We start from the raw sequence: 18,926 nt of genomic DNA on the forward strand, positions 1-18,926 counted from the left end.
TGGGAGCGTGCTGAAGGCACATGGGATATTCTCCCAGGACATGGGTTTCCACAGCCTTGGGTTTTGCCATTCACACCAATGCAAGTGGAAAGACTCTCTCATTTGAAACACTGGCACGGGGTGCCCAGAGAAGCTGCGGCTGCCCCATCCCTGGCAGCATTCAAGGCCAGATTGGACGGGGCTTGGAGCAAGCTGCTCTAGTGGAAGGTGTTGGGGCTGGCGTTGGAGCTGGATGAGCTTTAAGGTCCCTTCCAACACAAACCAGGCTGGGATTCTATTATTATCTCTAAACCAAGGCTTTCTCCCTAAAGAACTCCCAAGGACCAGCACAGGACTATCATGGCACACCACCATGTGTTCACATACCTGAAAAGCACCAGTTTTGTACCTGAAAGTGCCAGTAAAAAAACCTGCACATAAATCAATAAATACATAAATTTTCAGTCGTGTAAAAGCACATTCCCTAATTCCTATATAAAAAGCAGGGCATTGTAACAGTTTTATTGTAACGGTAACTTGAGGATGCTTCTTGTTTATGGGATGCAATAACCACATCATAGACAAAATAAATTCTAAAAGGTAGTGGCAGAACAGCACTGAAGTTTATTGGCTGAGGGGAGAGTTAGTACCAAGTCAGCTGGAAACCCCCGTCTTGTGGCTGTTATTATTGTGATGATGCTTTTAATTAAATTATATAATATTCAAAGAAAATTATAGAGGAAACCCTTTGAAAGCACACTTTCAGAAAGGTGCATTGAGACAGACACTCCTCAGGTCTTCCTTTTCCTTTGCTAACTGCCCCTGTTTCACCAGTGCTGTGGGTTAACCTGCACTCCACACATTCTCCTCTCCTTCCTTCTCTGTTTCCTTCCTTCTAAGGAGCTAATTCATTTGGACTGCGTGGCTCCTCAGAAACAGGGGGTGGGACTGTCTCCCATGTAATGCTGAGTGCAGTTCTCTCTGAAGCAGCTAATAACACGCCAGTCGTAAAACTCTGTGTTAGAGAGACATTTGGATTGTTATTAGCATGAGGTATTTCCCTTTACTTTGCACAGCAATCTCTCCCTCACCATCCCCATAAACACGAGTTTAGATGATATAGCACAGCCTCGCATTTATTTATCAGCAGATGACGCAGGGCAGTCTATGGCAGCACAACGCACTGTGTCTCAGAGCATCACTATATATCTACAGAGGCTGCCAAACAGAGACATTTCAGACCAGCAGTTAAATACTGACCTGCAAAAGGGCCCTGGACTAATCTAAGTGTTCAGCTCAGGCCAGGCTGGAGTAACACAGCTCTCAGAGAGGTCATTCCGTGCTGTCTGGCAAGTGCAGGCTCTGCGGTGTTCCAGGTTCAGCTCACCATAACCAGGACCTAAATAATTCACATAGGGACTCCAAGGGAAATGGTCCAACACTGCACACACACACACACACCCCCAGCTAAAAAAGCAAGCGGTAACTTCAGACTTTTTAACCCATTTATAACCAGAACTCCATCTGCTGGTTCTGTTCTCTCTTCTAAATTAAACACAGGATCCCAGCCTGGTTTGCACTGAAGGGACCTTAAAGCACGTCCAGGTCCAACCCCTGCCACGGGCAGGGACCCCTTCCACTAGAGCAGCTTGCTCCACGCCCCTGTGTCCAACCTGGCCTTGAACACTGCCAGGGATGGGGCAGCCACAGCTTCTCTGGGCACCCTGTGCCAGCGCCTCAGCACCCTCACAGGGAAGAGCTTCTGCCTAAGAGCTCATCTCAGTCTCCCCTCTGGCAGGTTAAAGCCATTCCCCCTCATTCTGTCAATACAGCCCCTTTGCTTTGCCTTTCATACCATCTTTCCCCGTAACTCAGAAATTCTGTGTCTTATTCTGACATCCTGAGTCAGAATTCTGATTTCTGACATTCTGACATCCTGGGTTTCAGCAGTGGTGCATTTTACTTTGAGGAGCCACGCAATAAAACACAACACAATAACACACGCTGTGATTAAGTCTCTGACAGCAAACAGATAAGGCTGGGGAATGTGGCTTGACTGCTCTGAATTCTAAGCTCATGGCAATGTTATTTTATTAACATGAAAGCACACTGATCTTACTGAAACAAACTGCTTCCATAATGATTCATCCAAAGCCTCCATAAGGCTGCACTGCTGGATACATCATTTCCCTACCACCTGGACCTTTGTCGGATGCGGTCTCTGCGCTGATGCACAAGGCGGCCAGTCACTCCCCAAGTCAGCCCCGCTACTTCCCACCAAGCCCAGGCACTGCTCAGAAGCTTCCCCTTCAGATCTTTATCAGAGCTTTCTACTTTTACCTCCAAGAGATCAAAGCCCGAGCCTGAATTCCAGCTGGCAAGGGCACAGAGTGTGTGGAAAGGGAAGAGCTTCTTCCGCTCTGAGCACTGCCAGTCAGGGAGATTGATCTTCCACCTGATCTGTCCCTATCAGTCTGTCATCTCAGATCGATTCACAGCTTCATCAAACATCACAACCCATCATTAAGCAAGGCTATAAAATCAGGTAGATGAATGGCTCTGAGGCCATAGGCTGCCAGGCACTGCTGCTCCAGTTTTCTCGAAATGCCCTGGCTTCTTTTCCCCCTTTTCCCTGCTTAAATATTGCTGAAAGATGTTCATGTGGCTCTCAGAGAGCCTCTGAGCTAAGAAGCCTCTGTCCCCTGCAGGATATTAGCAAGCAATTGCATCAGATGCATACTGAGTACGGCACGGCTGCTGTGACAGACAGAGTCTGGAAGCATAAGGAAATTGCCTGTGATTCCTCTAGAGAGAGATTTTGGTTTCTAAAGACCTGGACAGTTTGATTCTCTTGTCCCTTTCACATCTCTCTTGTCTGCCATTGAAAACCCATGGAAGTAGGATACCTGCGTCCCCCTTTCAGGATATCCACCAGCACAGAAAGTGATGCCAGAGATGAGAGAGGTCTTCAGCTCCTGGGGCCAGCTGGAAATCCCTGGAGGAAGCCAGTCATGCTGGGCAGTTCCATGTGAGTTTAAACCTTTCTCTGTTTCCCACCTGAGCACTGAGGCTGATGGCATTTTACCCCCTAGTGCTGATTTGTAACATGTTCAGAAGGCAGAATTGGTTCAGACGTTCCAGCTAAGTGGGCACAAGATCAATCTGTGTTTTACTTCATTCTCTTTACTATCCGACTCCAGGGGTCGGGTTTAGAGCCATGGAACACAAACCTCAACTCACAGCAGAGCTAAAGAAGCTGGAGGAGTCTGAAGATATCCCATGAACGTGGAGAACCTGAAAGGAGTTGCCAGAAATTATTGATGATGGGTTTACTTTGATTCATTTCACACATTCTTTACTGCATGCCTACAGGGAGTGCTGAAAGCACCATCACAAACTGGGAAGTCCTGCTTTGCCCCTCTCTGTGCCTTCTGGAAGGGCCCTGCAGAAAAGCTCTCTTCGAATCCCAGAGCCAGAAGGCCCTGATGAACCTTCCCTGCCTGTCAAGGCTTCTTAGCTAAACCAGCAAAACAAGCCTGAGGTGCTGCTCCTCCCATGAGCAGTTTCTTGTTCACGCCACCCCTGTGAGGCTGAGAAGTGTGAGCATGAAATCTCACAGGTTTTTTTAGTCCTGTGGTGGTCAAGGAGCTGAGGCAAAGAATGGGATGGAGCAGAACGATCCCTGCGTCCAGCGCCTGAGGGACCAGGGCAAAACAATGCCCCATCAAGCAGATGGCAGTACACACATAACACATTTGCTATTTTAAAACTACATACTGAAGCACACAATTGTCTATTGCTTAGACAATATGAAATATTGCATATTTAAGCACAAGTAGCAAGCATAGACCTGGCTTCATCAAAATGTAGTAGCAATAAATAAACCAGCTATTTCTACAACACTTGAACAATCTTCAGCTTCTTTGCCTATCAACACTATGGAGAGAATTTATTCTACCTGACAGGTTTTTAGGAAGGAGAAGAATGGGTTGCAGGCAAAATAAGGATGATTCAGAAATGTTGAGGCCTTGCATCTTATGTCAGCATTGAAGAGAAGCAAGGAACGGAATTTGTGTGAGGAGGATGACGGGTCACTGACTTCTGCTTCAAAGGTTTTAGAAGCAGCAGCAACAAGGACGGTAACAAACAGCCTGAGGTTCTGATCCTTCTGAAACAGAGAATGCAATTCTGGCTCGTGCTGAGCTGCGATTTCACTGTCATGCAACTGTGAGTGAACAAACCACCGGCTGAAGCACACAGCCAGGACCTACCTGACCTGGTAGCAGTTTGGTTTGCAAGCACACAGTGCAGAGTAAGATAGTAGAGCACCACGGTCCCCTTCCTGCATTACCTGGTCACCACTTCAGCAGCAGAACTGGGCATGTGGCTCAACACTCCTGGCTGTGCTCCTCGCCTGTCCCTAACCCAGCCTGGAGAATCAGCAAGAGGAGCAAGAGCCTAATTCCAATGCTCCTCCTTGGCTTGCAAATGCATGAAACCAAACAGCCCTGCTCCAAGAGGTTGAGGGCAGAGATGAGCCTCACCCCAGTGCTGACAAGCAGCCGTGTGTACACGAAACTGGAAGCTGACATACAGCGTGTCTTCTCCTGGGTGGGAAAATATATCTGTTCTTATTTCTAAGTCAGTGGATCTAATAAAATTGTTGCTGTTATTTATCTTGTAAACATCTTCTTCAATCTACCACTGTCAGCTACCACTATTCTCTTACAAGCCTCCTGATAATGATACATACCATCATTCCTCAGCTCCTCATTTCTCTGTGTACATGGAAACCTCAGCTTTCCTTTAGAAAAGATAAACTGCTCACAGCCCACCTTGATCAGCAAAGAATTTGATCCAGGTGACCAGACACTGGAAGGAGAAGGTGAAGAAGAAAAATGTCAAAACTACCACTAAAAAACTAAAGAACACAAAACCTAAATTCATTATTTAAAGGCAATTTTAGGACTTTTGAGTCCTGAATGTTGGAGGCATTCAGCTGGCAGAGCTGCAGGTCAAGCTTATCACAGCTCTGCCCAGTAAGGGGTGGGGAGGGCACTGCAGGCCTGGGCTGAAGGGGTTTCTCTCATGCTCCTGCACTACCCTCACCTGGGGTGTTGCTGTGGCTATGTGCTGCTGGGGGTTGAATCCAAAAGATCAGCATTAGCAGAGCAGTTGGATTAACAGCTCGTGGTGCTGTTTCTCAGCACTTCTGGACATTATATCCTGCTGATGAACAAATAGCTTGAGCTTTAAACACCATTCTGCTCAAGTTGAAGTCCAAAAGCAGAGCTATCAACTAAGCAAAGCCAGCAGTGAATGCTACAGTGATGCCACCATTCTTCCTAATCCCCAAGGATGCTGTTTGAAGAATACCATCCAGAGCAGTGCCAGAAGGCTTGAATAATCACAAGCAACTGCTCATCCACCATGTAATCACCTAAAATTACCCTGAAGAGGACCACAGTCAAGCACGAGCAAGTTTCTCTACTAAGGCTTGGAAGAGCCAGGATGACAGAGAGCAGACGGGAATTCATCCCCCTGTGAGCCAAGAGGATGCTGTGACTGAATGTCCAGAGCTCACCCATCATCTCCAGCAAAGGAGGAGAAACAGAGCAGGAAGCTTTTGTTAATCTATGTATTAGCGACTGAGCCACATGCTTCAGCCAATTCAGTGGCACTTGGCTGCCATCAAATAAATTCAACTTTCAGAAAGGATTCTTTTCCTACTGGATGAATTCCTGAGAACAAATAGCCATAAAAGAGAAGAATAGGCTGGCTATGGCCCGGTAGCAACAACCTGTGAAGTCATTATCATCAGCTCCCTCTTGTGAATTAGGATTCTGTGTCTGTGCAATGCACTTTCTGGAGTGATTTATCAGCCCACGGATTTATGGACTCCGCAGAAGCTGTCCTGGTCGTTGTTTTCTCCTCCAGTTTACTAGAAATACCTCTATTTAGATTTTGTCAAGATTACTGCTTCCCTGTGTGTCACTGCTAGGTGGAAAAGTGCTCTGGCCCCCTCCCAGGAACACAACTGAATACTGATTGCAAGAGGATAGAATTCAAGCTTTGAGAGTCTTGCTGCTTGCCCTGGCTCAAAGGTGCCCAGAGGAATCCACTCCTGTATTGTTCTAATGAAGATAGGGACCTTCTAGTAGGCTACTCACAAGTTCACCCTTGGATTGCCTGGTATTTCCACAGCACTTTTCCTCGATGCCTGGAACGGTCTAAGTTTGGAGTACAGTCACCACTGAATCAAAACCTTCCCAATCAGTGTATTCCTGAATGAATCATTCCTTCACTTTCACATCTGGATAGAGTCTCTGAGGTCTTCAGAATTCCTTAGAGCAATGAGTAAGATAAATCAAGCAAAGCCTGAGTGTCTGCCCAGGCTCTCCACTGGCATCCCGACAGGCTCAGCTCTGAGTTACACCAGCAGAGCTTCACTCCCAAACTGGTTTTATCTTTATTTGACCAGCTCTATTGACAACGCCAGTTCCAGCAAGGACGTAAATGGTGCGAATCAGGATAGAAGCAACGGGGAACATAAGAGAGATTAAACCCAATGTTTATGAAACGGAAATGCAGAAAAACAACAGGGAAAGGAACATTATTTTGAAACTCCAGCAAGAATGCACTAAAGAAATCCTTTATTTTTTTTTTCCTGAATATTGGAGAGAAGGAGATGATATAACTGGAAATAATCCAGCTCCCCCTGACAGCATGAATAAAAAAACCATATGTACAATGCGTGCTTTCTACAGATGGCAGCATGTGGAAAGATCAGAGAGTTAATGAACAAAAACATCACCATAAAACAACCCAATGCTGCGTGTACTTCCCAGCTCCATGCACCTCTCAGCTCTTTTTTGCTCATGTGTGCTTGTTCTCACAACTAAACTCTGGCGTATATCACAGTGTGAGGCTAATGTACCTTTTACACGTTCCTTGTCTGCTCTGTGGGTTTACCCTCTCTCAAGTTTAGGTTCACTCCGCTCTGAAATTCATCTGCACATCACTGTAAGACAGACTCTCAGGTACGTATGAATTGGCTTAGCACAAGCTCCAAAGCCATTTTTAACAGGAGGAGGAGAACATGGCTGGTTTTGTATCACAGAATCACAGAATCCCAGACTGGTTTGGGTTGGAAGGGATGAAGGCACAGCCCCTGTCAATGGCAGGTACCTTGAGCAGTTCAGTTTGAAGAGCCTGACCTAACAAAGCTGGCTAAAATGAAGGTGGCTGTATCAGAGCTGGTGTCCCTCACTTCCCCCTGCAGCCAGTGGAGGGACATGGACATAGCCAGCGGGACAGTCATCCTATGAGAGGTATCTAAGGCAGGACAGTTTAATTATCCCTGGAGGTGGCTGTGTCTCCCCACTGGCAGCAATGCAGAAGTGCCCAGCTCTGAGTCAGGCACCAACTCTCGGATATCTAAAATCCCATTACAGAAATCTCATCCTTTGAGCCCAAGGTGCAGCAGTAGCTGCCAAGGGGGGAGGGTAAACAACCAAAGAGGCTGACTAAGCCTGTTCTTTACTCTCGCTGCAGACAAAGCTCTGTTGGCTCCTTTGAGCATCTCATCACTGGCTTCACTGGGATTAAGGCAGCTCCGGCTTTGTGCCGGAGAAATGGTCCCCTCACTGAACAGGAATTGGTTGGATTTGAGACACCGTCAAACACAGAGGTTGGGGGAAACTATAAGATCAAAAGAAAAGCTGGCAAAAAAGAAAAATCACAGTAAAGGCTGAATTTGAACTAAACCTGCTTTATGGACATTGGAACCACCTTGATTAATGCAGCAAAGGAGCAGACCTTCACAGGAGGGGTCCTAGTGCTGAGCTTCCCTTTCTGTCAGAGGACAGGGCTACAACTCCTCCCATTCTTACACATTCCAAGCAGTCTACTACATCTCCATCTGCTAAACCTCAACTCATGAATCTACAGGGCTGTGAAATAGTGCCTAAACTACTCTTTCTCCTCTCTTCTCGAACATCAGTGCAAGAGAACTGCAAAGTCAGCAGGTTTACGCCACTGACAGGTACTTGCTTTCATTGCCAATTCCATCTGCAAGGCTATAAAGACAGCACTAGAAATGGATCATGCTGCTGCAGGACTCTCCCGCTGGCAACTACCTGGAGTACCTGGGAAGAAAATGGTGCAATTCATTAAAAGCTGGAGGTGCTCTGGCACGACTTAGGGCATAAAACAGATCAAAGACACTTTGTCTCCAGGACGCAAAAAGGCACCTTGTGATACCTGCCTCCAGGATGCCATGAAGGCTCCTCGGGAGGCTTGTACAGGCAGCTGAAGAGGGTTTCTTTCCTTGCAAGCCCAGGAGCACACTTCATTTCAGTTAGTAATGACTGTTTTGAATCAAAAGTCCACCTGAGCAAGCTGCTCTAGTGGAAGGTGTCCCTGCCCGTGGCAGGGGGCTGGAACTGGATGGGCTTTAAGGTCCCTTCAATCCAAATCAGTCTGTAAGTGCTGCAGGTAGATTAGGGATAAAATGAAAGTTAAGCAGCTCTACAGAAGAGACAGATTCACACTGAGCACTGTTAAAACTGGTCAAATCTAGTTTAAAACTTAACTTTGCCATAAATGAAGCAGCTGATCAATAACCACGCTTGGCAGCCTGCTTTTAACATGTGTGTGGTATGGTGCATGTTTTACCCCAAACTTTAATAACCCTCTTTGGCCACAGTTGTGATGAGTGCCATGGACAAAGCCTCCAATACCAAACAAGTGTTTTGTTCAGAAATTATTAGTTCCACAAAGCAGATGGACATGGTAAAAGTAGAGTTAACAGTACTGGATCCAGATAAAGGGTCACGCTCCAGCCTTTATAAATGCATTCTCTGCTATCAGCTTGTGTCCCACTATTATACAACTGTCTTATGAAATTTTAATTCAACCCTTATTGGAGATGAATAATTTAATGGCAGGCAGTAACAGACGGACATCCAGCCTGTGGCCCTCAAAGGGAAACAGGATGTCAGCCCATGACAGTCTACAGCTGTGGTAAATCAGCACCATTCCATCAGCTCCTGTGTGTCTGCACCAATGTACCTCACCTGACAGACCAGTCTGCAAGTGCAAGAAAGAGACTGCTCTAGGGGCAAGAGCAAGCACCAGCAACTGGTGTTTTACCAGTGAGATAACCATAAAATCCCAGCCTGGTTTGGGTTGGAAGGGACCTTAAAGCTCCTCCAGCTCCAACCCCTGCCACAGGCAGGGACACCTTCCACTAGAGCAGCTTGCTCCAAGCCCCTGTGTCCAACCTGGCCTTGAACACTGCCAGGGATGGGGCAGCCACAGCTTCTCTGGGCACCCTGTGCCAGCGCCTCAGCACCCTCACAGGGAAGAGCTTCTGCCTAAGAGCTCATCTCAGTCTCCCCTCTGGCAGGTTAAAGCCATTCCCCTTGGCCTGTCCCTACAGGCCCTTGTTCCAAGCCCCTCTCCAGCTTTCCTGCAGCCCCTTCAGGCACTGGAGCTGCTCTCAGGTCTCCCCTTCAGGAGCCTTCTCTTCTCCAGGCTGACCCAGCCCAGCTCTCTCAGCCTGGCTCCAGAGCAGAGCTGCTCCAGCCCTCACAGCATCCCCGTGGCCTCCTCTGGACTCACTCCAGCAGCTCCATGTCCCCCTTATACTGTGGACCCCAGAGCTGACCATGATGATCTGACCATTAGTTACCTGGGGATCAGCAGATGGGGGTTTTGACCCAAAACACAGCTTAGATGCGGTGTAGAGACCACTTACACATCAGCAAAGACTTGCCTTTTTCAGGGAATTGCCTGCAAGATGTGAACAGTGGCAGCTTGATCATCACCAGAGAAAACCTCTCCATCCCATGTACCTTTGCCCCCAGCTAAGTTCCCTGTTGCAGCTCTGTACCTGAGCAAGACGCTGGTTTGTTGCCAGGGGACATTTCTGATTGCACCAATGATGCAAGATGAGTTTCCAAAAAAGATTCCTGATTTCCCCCAGCCAAAATTAGAGGTGACTCAGAGCTACAGATGTTTGCCTGATATCCCAAAGCTCTCTGAGTCAGTGTTTCTACCAGGCTGGATTTTCATCTTGCCATAGGAACTGATGCACAGAAATCCAGCCCATGGCTCCACACCACATAGTCCTACTTGTCATGGTTAGAACAGCGCTTACCCTTCACCCCTAGATTTGCAGGGGGAAAGAAGAGCACTTGCTATTCAATCTATGGAGTAGCTGTCCTTAATTCATTACTTTCTCATTTCACATTTCAAATTCTCTGAGCTGGAAGCAGAAGCCATATGGTTAAAGCTGAGCAAAATATGGGACTCCTATTCTGTGGCAAATCCCATGTTTCAGTACTTTGTTTCCAACCAAAACTGTGATGGAAAGGGAATGTTTGTTACTGAACTTCAACTCCAGAAGCATTTCAATGAGACATGTTTTAAATGGAGAGAAACAGGTTGACATATTCCAAGCTGAAAGATTTCACTGCTTTTTGTTGAACTCATCTAAACCACTCCATTTTCAGTGATCGCAGCGTTAGGCTGGATTTTCCCCTTTGTGCTGTAAGTGCCACATCGCAGCTGCAGATTTGCCACCATTTCTGGATGAATCCTGCAGAAAATATAGCAAGTGCCAGAAATGACTGAATGAAGAAATATTTCATGTTTCATAAGTCACAGAACTCTCTTCTTCCCTGCCAAACTGATGTGGTGTAGAGACCAAACTACTGATCTAATGGGGCTGCAGAAAGCTCCCCTTTACAAACTGGGAACCTCCTATCACCAGCTTTTACAAAGAGCACTGACCCAGTGCTCCCAAAGGAGTTAAGCCCAAATCTGCCAAACACACTCAGCTTTAGCTGACTTGGGAACAGGTCCTGGGCGCAGGTGACTTTCCCAAGGTCAGGACAGGAGTCAGTACTAAAGGATCCCCTGGTGCCCTTGTTTAATCGAAGTCATTAATTTAAAGTATGAATTCTAACACCCCTTTAATCCTTCTTAACAATAAGAAGCCCTATTAAATCCTTAATGTGCCTACTTTAATTATAACCTATCAAACATGGAATCAATTCTAAGCGGTAAACACGAAAAGCAGTTATTCTGGAAGTGGATGAGATCACACCTTTTAAAATGCAAATTGAGACTGAGGCATTAAACCTATAATAAAGTTCAATTAATCCTTCCCCTTAAAACACACACAAAATATTTAATCTCAGTCTAATCTCAGAGGCTGACTGAATGAGAGCCAAAGAAAGCAGCTTTGGTCACACATGTGAACAGGCAGGAGATGTCTCATCCTTGGAGTCACACAAATCCAGGGTGGATGGGGATGGGGAGAGGGGTAAAGGAAGAGATCCATTAAAGTTTAGAATGAAGGTGATTATTTTTAGAGGATTATATGCATTAAGATCTCCCGTTATCTCATGAGCCTCACAAAATTCCTTACCTAAAGAGATACCCACAGGGAACTTAACAGTTACCCAAGTAAGGGTGCAAGGGCAGTCTCTGCCTGATTTACAGCTCTTCTCTGCTTGCCAGGGCTGAGAAGGAGCAGAGGAAACAGAGCTGTAAATCAGAGAGGTAAATTATAGTGGAAGCTGGGGATGTTCTTGCACAGTACACGGTACAGGTAACCTCAAAGGATGCTGCGGTGTCTCGGGCCTTTCTCCTCTCTCTCAGTGCAGGACCAGAGCCATCAAGGTGGGGTTTGCAGTGTACTGACAAGCTGGGGGTCAGCCCCTCTCCTCCTCCCTGTACCAGACTGCTACAAGGCAGCAACTTGAGCTTTTTACTCCTCAGTCCAAGGAGGAGAAGCACAAGTTGCTGTGTTAACACCCAGCCTGTGTTTGCTGCAGCTTCTTCTGCAGGAAGAGCTGTAGGAATGGGCAGGAATGGTGCATTCCATTTCCCAGCAGGTCTGTTTTCTGCTGCAGAACAGTGTAAAAGTAAAAATGCACATGTCAGTGCTGCGAGTGTTACAAAGAGGTGTTTGGGGATAATGAGGATATTTTGCTTTGTGAAAGAGAACTGTTCCAAGCTGGTTACATATCTTTAAGGGAATATTTATACTGTAAAACAAGGACACTTATAAACAAAAAAGTCACTTGAAATACAGACGCAAATGTTTTGTTTTGACAACCTGGGAACAGGATATTGATGTATTATTGAAACAGCCTGAGTGTTTCTTTTCCCTTCCTGCAATATGAATTCAGCCACTTCAGCAAGGCTGTTGGGAAACATTTTGCTTAAAGGAAACTGCCTGGCTTTTGTTGGAAAACGTTCAATTGGAAGATTACAGAGCAGGTCTGCCTCTGAGCAAAGGGGGTGTGGAGGGTCATTCAATCAGCACAGAGGGGGGTTGGTATTGCTTAGGTGCCTGTGTTGACACTGGGTGCACTGTAATGGAGAGATATCCCTTTTATTATCAGTGTCACTTGGTGCTGATAATGGGTTCAGTGCTGCAGAGAATATAAATGGAGCTGCACAGCTGGACAAATAATGACAATATTTGTCTTCGTGTCATTTTTGATGGGAAATATTGGCAAAAAGCCCAATGAAATGTATTTGTAACGAATTACTGCCTAATTCAACAAATGAAGTCAGGACAGCTGGAAAACACATGGAGGACAACTCTCTGCCACCTTGGAAGCATCTGTTAGGGCAGCGAACCACGGCTATACCATGCTACCCCGTCAATCGGCCAACACTGGATGCCTCCCAAACTTGCCATCAACTCACGTTTAGGTAAATGCCTGCCAAAGGTTCATGGGATCCCTGGAACAGTGAGAGGCTAAAGTCAACCTTAGATCCCCATCTTTATAGAATTAGTTTAAAAACCAACCCAAACATCTGTGGGAAAATCAAAGTCAACTGCTTTGTTCGTGTTTTAAATGGGAGTGGAAATGGGGATGAGCAAAGACAGAGAGATCCTCATGGACTGCAAATACAGAGAATTCATAATTGAAGTAAAACCACAACTTAATTCAACTCCAGATGGAGGAAACTCTGTACTGAGAGAGGAGAGAGGAGAAAGATAATATTTGACAGAGCTCACCTCAGCTACTGCTTGGAAGGGTAAACCACACGCTTGGAGACAAAGGAGGGGACAAAACTGACAGTGAGTTTCTATGATTCTCTCCTGCACAGCCTTCAGGAGAAATCCATTCTTTGCAGAGCTGCTCTCCCAACACAAATGCTGGTAACACAAGGCAGGAGACAAGCAGGGTACTTGACAAGACGACACTGCCAGGTCCTCAGCTGGAGAGAGCTGGGAGATGGATTGATGCTGATGAAGATCTGTTCCTGAGCTCCTATTTCCAGATGAACCATCACTGATCTTCTTGGACCCAGCCTGTAAAGGATTGAGTCTCCCTTTTCTCCTACAAAAGGAATAACCTCATGGAAAATGAATTAAGTCACACACAGTAGAACTGTTTTATCAAGAGTCAGCTTCTTGTCTATGCAGGTTTCAACCTGGAACAGGACTTAAAATGCCACTTTTGGAACAGAACAACTCTCATATGATGACAAACACGTTTTCAGTGCAGCTGAGATACAACAGAATAACATTCGGGCTTCAGTGTGACCAGTTTAAGACATGATGCTGGATAATGCAGTTGAGCTAAAAGTGTTGCATCAATCTAGCCTTCACTAACTCTGTTACTCCAGCAAATCCCAGCAATGCAGTCCTGAGCCCAGATCCTTTTGTGCTCAGCCTGTAAAAATCACAGCAAGCCACGAGGGCACTTTAAACCCTGCTATGGACAAACTGCTGATGGGTAAACCATCTATACAACAGGAATGTGCATTCCCTTCCCTGGATCGATTCTGCATGCATTTGGCTGAACAGTTGAAGCTGCTTGCAATGTCCCAAAAAGGCCTGTGGCTGGTGACAAGTATTTTGCTGTTATTACTATGACAGCTTCTTATCTTGGCAAATCTCATTACCCATGGAGAAGACACGTGAGGTGCAATATGCCCATCAAGCTCGCATGAGAAAGCGATGCAAACAGAACCGTGTCACCTCCAGTGTGTCACTTTCCTACAAGCAAGCCTGAACAGATTGATTTCTAGGTCTCCTTCAGCGTAACTGAATCAATGCTGAGTAGATTTAGCTGGGCATATGGATGATCATGTGTCTGGCACCCGCTTCCTCCCTGAATATGGTTACAGGAATTTCAATCACCATCACCAGTGGCTCCCACTGTACAATGGTCTGGAGCGTAAAAAGCTTAATGCATTTTGAGCAGTAACTCAGCCTGTCTGGCACCTCAGAGAGGGTAAGAACATGGGCCAGATTCCCAGCGGGTGCCTCAGAACCTCTGCAATCTCTGACGTTCCTTTAAGTAAAATGCTCTGAAGTGATTCAGAGGAGCAGCCTCACATGGGCCTTCAGAAAGGTAATTTCAAGCCTGGGCTCTAGAAGGTGACCGAGAGAGGTGGCGTCAGGGATGACTCCAACTCCCAAGTCATTACTACATCAAGAAGCAGCAAGGAATGGAGAAAAATGGGGCTTGATTCATATCCATAAATCATAGAATCATAGAATGGTTTGTGTTGGAAAGGACCTTAAGATCATCCAGTTCCAACCCCCCTGCCATGAGCAGGGACACCTCACACTAAACCATGGCACCCAAGGCTTTGTCCAACCTGGCCTTGAACACTGCCAGGGATGGAGCATTCACAACCTCCCTGGGCAACCCATTCCAGTGCCTCAGCACCCTAACAGTGCACTCAGTTTTGGTTGGACACTGCAAGGATCTGGCACAGCTCACAGGGGAGTCTGTAGAAGACCTGAGAGCACTGAGACCCCCAGCTTGAAGCCAGCAGGATTTTACAGTGTGTCAGATGGGAGAAACTCCCTGTTTAGGTGGCTGAATTCAAACCACAGGAACAACACAGACCAGAGCTAATTCCTTCCACACAGCTGTGAAAGAAACAGCAGAAGTTAAAACAAGCCTGCTAGGCATAGGGTGGAGGACTGCCATCCTTAGAGAGGCTGCTGGAGAAAGAATGGGACTTAGAGAACACTGGTCTGAAAAGACTGAATAGGTAGCATAGAATCATGGAATCCCACCCTGGTTTCTGTTGAAGGGACCTTAAAGCTCGTCCAGGTCCAACCCCTGCCACGGGCAGGGACCCCTTCCACTAGAGCAGCTTGCTCCAAGCCCCTGTGTCCGACCTGGCCTTGAGCACTGCCAGGGATGGGGCAGCCACAGCTTCTCTGGGCACCCTGTGCCAGCGCCTCAGCACCCTCACAGGGAAGAGCTTCTGCCTAAGAGCTCATCTCATCTCCCCTCTGGCAGGTTAACGCCAGAGCTTGAAAGTGGTGAGGAGCAAGTACAGGAGTATGTCTTTGACAATGAAACCCCAGCTTTTCCTTGCCCATTGGTGATCTGTAAGCAAGAGCATGGTGAGGATGGACCCTCTGCTCAAGGTTCAGTCCCTAGAGCCCACAGCTCTGCTGGTCCCTCTGGTCATAGCGGTGCCGAGCCCGCAGGCAGCAGCACACATGCAGGCACACAGGCTGCAACGTCTGCACACCCTGCACATGGCCCCAGGTAACAAATGAGGGAGTGATGAGCTCTGTCCACAATCACAGTGACTTCATTTAGGCCCCAGCGCTTTTTAAAGTCTTTGGGGTTTTCTCATGATGAACTGGAGGCACTTTGCAGCTCTGCACTTGCAGAAATGGTTCATAATGAGATAATCAGAGCTAAATCCTCCTGGTGCTTATTGATTTTCTCCTTTTTAACAAGTCCTGCCTCTGATTCAAAAAAAATATGGGGGAAATATTGATTTATTTTTAATGGCTGTAAAATCTTTTGTATTTTCTTGGAGTTCTTTAGAATTCTGAGGACATTTTTCCTTTACTCATAACTTTTTATTAAATGTACAAAATTCAGGGATGATTTCGGTGTCTTCGTGTAATCGTCAATGAAAATGTGCACCAACCTTTTGAAAGAAGTGAAAAAAATGCCCCCACTTCAGAAGACGCCAAATAAAAGAGCCTGGAAACTGTTTGTTCTATTATTTGCCTTCTGACTAATGCTGGAGTCAGCAAATGGCTTTTAAAAACCGTCTCCCAAATTTCCCAGATTTATTAGTTTATCACTACAATGGAGAGGAATATGGAAATGAGGGAGAAACACATTATGCAAAGCAATAAGGGACACGCAGCACAACAGAAAGGCACCGGTTATGCTGCTGAGCAGCTGGGTACAATTTACTGCCTGCAGAAGGGGGATGAGAAGGGGCTGGTTCAGGCAGAACTCAGTGCTCCAGTTGCCCCCCAGTTGCGTGGCTGCAGCACGAAGCAGTATCTGGGATATCACAGCAGCATGGAATTGATTTGGGCAATTCCTGGTGTCCGTTTCTGCATCATACATCCATTACTCCCGACAAATGCAATATGCAACCTCTGTTGCTGTCCCAATCTTTGGAACCCCCTGAGAGTGAAAAGCCTGCTCACTGGGAAGCACATGGGTTGTTTGCAATGTAGGATGTATCCAAGCAGCATTTCCTACGAAGACCTATGGGGCAATTCATATATATAATGGCTGAGCAACCCATTTCAGCTTACGCTGTAATGGCTGTACCTGACACCATAGACAAGAAATATTCTGACCACCTTTTGCCACAGAATTACACTTTCTACTTGCAGCAGTGATGTCATTCTCAGTTCTTCCAGATCTTTGGACTGAAAACTGAAAATGAGAGAGAATTGCTTCACGAAACACAAAAAGAAATTAAATAGGACAGCAAACCACAAGTGCCTATCAGGAGTCAAGCATCGAACCCCACCATGCTCACATTCCTCTACTGTTAATTGAAACATGAACTCTCCTCCAAACCTGAGGGCCAGCATATCCTGCCTGTGCAGCTCTCATTACACACTTCTGAAAGGGAAAGGTATTACCTTCAGAGGCACCAAAGGGTGTTGATGGGTGCACTGCCAGCCTCCATGTGTCCACAACCCTGTCCCCTCCTCGCAGCAATCAGCGCAGCGAAGGGCCAGTGAGCACCTGGGTCAGGCCAGTGAGCTATGTGCTGGTCTCTGACTGTAGGCAGGCCAAGGGGCACAGGAGGTACCTGTACACGCTCCTCTCCACCTCCCTGGGGACAGAGATGGGAGCTGTGATCACCTGAAGAGCTGAGAAGCACCAGGCAGCTGTGGACACTGGCCTTTCCACTGCAGCAGTGCCCTAAACCTGAGGTAGACAGGACAGGCTGCTGAAAGCCCATCAGCCTTTTCAAAGTGGTGCTGAGCCAGGTCTCTGTTCAAGTATGGCTGGATCTGCCTGTTAGTGTTTGGGAATTCTATTCGTGCCTGCAGGCATGAGCCTAATTACAGAATAGAGCATGGTGCAAAGAGCCCTGTGTCAGCCTTAACATCTTCAATGTGTAATTTCTTGTCAGCTCCAGTCTCTAAAGGCAGGACTGCAAAAATCAGACGCAGGGACTGGGTCAAATTTATCACAGTGACATTCATTAACAACATCTCGGTGACACTTAGATCTGGAAGAGTTAATAAATGCTGGTAAACATCTTTCTCCCCAGTGCAGATCTGAGGTACTGCCCTGAGGACCAACCCAAGGTCATGTATCATAAAACTAAGAGAGAACAAACCACCACCACTCAAGTCTGCCAGACTAATGCCTTCTCTACTGGACCATCTGCAGCAGATGTGCCAAAATAGATTGCTTTAAATGGCCTAAATATGTCCAGCTCCTGAAGTGCTGAATGCCCTCAGCAATGCCTCCTTGCTGCCTAAGGGCATCTGTCAGGAACACTATTAATAACATTAGGAGATAATGGCTTTACAGCTGTTTAAACCCCTCCTGTGCTCCCCTGGAGTCACTGTGTATTTGAGTAAAGATGAGGCAGCTTCTGGGAGATCTGTTCTGCTTTCCCTGACATGCAATTTCCCTGCACAGCAGTCCCTGTGGCATCCCATATCCCATGGCTTTGCCTTAGAGCAGCTCTGTTCAGTGGATTTGCATTGCAATCGCACACAGAAACCATCCTCACATTTGTGTGCTGGGTTTGTCTGCAAACTCCTCACTTTGGTGTGAGTGAGTCTAATGGGTCTTGTGTTGAGAGGTTCCATGAGCAATCCAAGGTGCCATGTTTTTATTGCAACAGTAAAGCAATGAGGAATTAGATCTTACCCTGAGTCATGACGCATTCACATCCTATTTGGTGCATCCTGGAATCTGCCCCCTTAAGGGGCTACAAGAAAACTGGAAAGGGGCTTTGGACAAGGGCCTGTAGGGACAGGCCAAGGGGAACGGCTTTAACCTGCCCGAGGGGAGACTGAGATGAGCTCTTAGGCAGAAGCTCTTCCCTGGGAGGGTGCTGAGGCGCTGGCACAGGGTGCCCAGAGAAGCTGTGGCTGCCCCATCCCTGGCAGTGTTCAAGGGCAGGTTGGATACAGGGCCTTGGAGCAACCAGGTTGGATGGGACCCTAAAGCTCATCCATGGGCAGGGACACCTTCCACTAGAGCAGCCTGCTCCAAGCCCCTGTGTCCAGCCTGGCCTTGAACACTGCGAGGGATGGGGCATTTACCACTTCTTTGGGCAACATGTTCCAGTGGCTACATATGGAGCTAAAAGACTGCAGTTTGCAGCACTGGTTTCAGAGACAGCAGTCTGTGAATCTGTTTGCAGATTTGCTGCAGTACTGAAAAAGAACAGAAAGAAACCACCAGAACAAAGACAAAGCTACAAAATACCCCACTCAGAGAAAAAAAAAAACTAAAGTACCAAGGAAAGCTTTCACTGCTACAACATCATGTTTAACTACATCCATTTATCTGTGGATTCAGTTTGCTTATTCAAGACATGATAAACACTGGGAGTTCGAGTTCATTCCAGATCCACCACCTGTTGGCAGTGATGCTTGTGTGGGCTTCCTGCCTTCTATCCCTCTTCTTTCCTGTCTGGATCACAAAACC

Source organism: Pezoporus wallicus, unplaced genomic scaffold (genome assembly GCF_028554395.1).
Source record: "Pezoporus wallicus isolate ANWC-B61680 ecotype Strahan unplaced genomic scaffold, APGP_CSIRO_Pwel_v1 contig_10769, whole genome shotgun sequence".
In the NCBI taxonomy this organism is placed as follows: domain Eukaryota; kingdom Metazoa; phylum Chordata; class Aves; order Psittaciformes; family Psittacidae; genus Pezoporus; species Pezoporus wallicus.